We start from the raw sequence: 1,456 nt of genomic DNA, 5'->3' as shown, positions 1-1,456 counted from the left end.
AAAGAAAAGAAAAATAGAGACGCGGGGTTTGAATTTCAAGCTGCCAAATCAAAGGTCGATTTGAATGAACGTATTCAATTGTCGCCCCATGATTCTGCAAAGAAGCGGAAGCAGCACTTCCTTTCTTTACGTTACTTCCTACAACAGTACAACAACAGAATTGGAAGCAGCAGGCGGTCGTGTCATGAACATTCCACATCCGGGGTCGTAAAACTCAGATAATAATTGGAAAGGCAGGAGCGCTAGTCGAAGTTCCCACTGGCCTTAAAAGATTGTTCTTTTCACGAGTTCTTTCAAAGAAGAGAAGAAAATACTGACGCAGACACACATTGTTACGGGAAAGGAATATGTACAGATGTATTTACAACTCGTTAAGTGGATAAGGTGGGGTATAGCGACCAAAAAAAAAAGGATTTTTTTATTTTGTTACTAAAAATACCACGCTCTGAGGAGCAAAACCATGCGTTGTCGAGCGCGTAGGAAAGCTTCGAGGCCTTTAAAAATGGCACTAAAGAACGTGGTTCCTAACGGATACATGTGCTCTTCTCCACCATTGTTTCTGCGTGTATGCATTTTTTGTAACAACTATGGCTAGATCCGTTGAACACATTCACTCCCTACCATTTTCATACTTTTTGATCGCAAATTGTCCCACCTAAATGTTTTTTAGCGCAAATATTGCAGTACTATGTGAACACATTCCGCGCGTGTTTTTAAACATAAAATCGTCTTTTCTTACGATCAATTGTCTGAAAATTTTTCAAACTTTATGTACCTTTCCCGGAGAACCATTCGCCCAATCGCCCACAAGCTTTCCCAGATTACAACTAAATTCCTTCCAAGTAGCCTGAACCTGAACTTTTGAGACTGTGGTAAAGAAATGATTAAGAAAAAGAAAGAATAGTTGGAAAGTCGCCGTCTCGACACGTGTCAATTGAGAACAAGGCTTTTTTCTTGTGAGATCAATGTAGGAGCCCGTTTTGATAAGTTGAGAATAATACTAATATTATATTGGATAAGCGTGTCAAAGAGGACTGTCATACCCTTGTTGGTTTTTGAGGAAAGGTACGTTTATTTTGTGCACCAGTCTGAAATTTAGTACTCAACCAGAAGCAAATAATAAAAGCTACAGAGTCGAAAATGCAGAGACTGAGGGCCACCAGCGATCTTATTGAGCACGTAAAATGTTACAAAAAGATATGACACAGTTCCTCAGATATGAAGCTGATACCAGGGCAAACTGATTGCCCTACCATACCCACTTAAGCGAGCAGCGCTGCCGATACGAACAGCTCGCGCCAGTCTACCATTTTTTCTGTCCTTCCCTTCGTCTCCTTGATCACGATGCGACTGGTACGTAGCATTACCACAGGCGGCAGAAGCACTGTCCCGGAATTCTAAAGGTCGTTTTCAGAAAGAGTGTTCTAGGGCTTGAGCGGTGAGGCGTGAAAACATC

This window comes from Rhipicephalus sanguineus, chromosome 9 (assembly GCF_013339695.2).
Source record: "Rhipicephalus sanguineus isolate Rsan-2018 chromosome 9, BIME_Rsan_1.4, whole genome shotgun sequence".
In the NCBI taxonomy this organism is placed as follows: Eukaryota; Metazoa; Arthropoda; class Arachnida; order Ixodida; family Ixodidae; genus Rhipicephalus; species Rhipicephalus sanguineus.
This window is presented reverse-complemented; position numbering follows the sequence as displayed.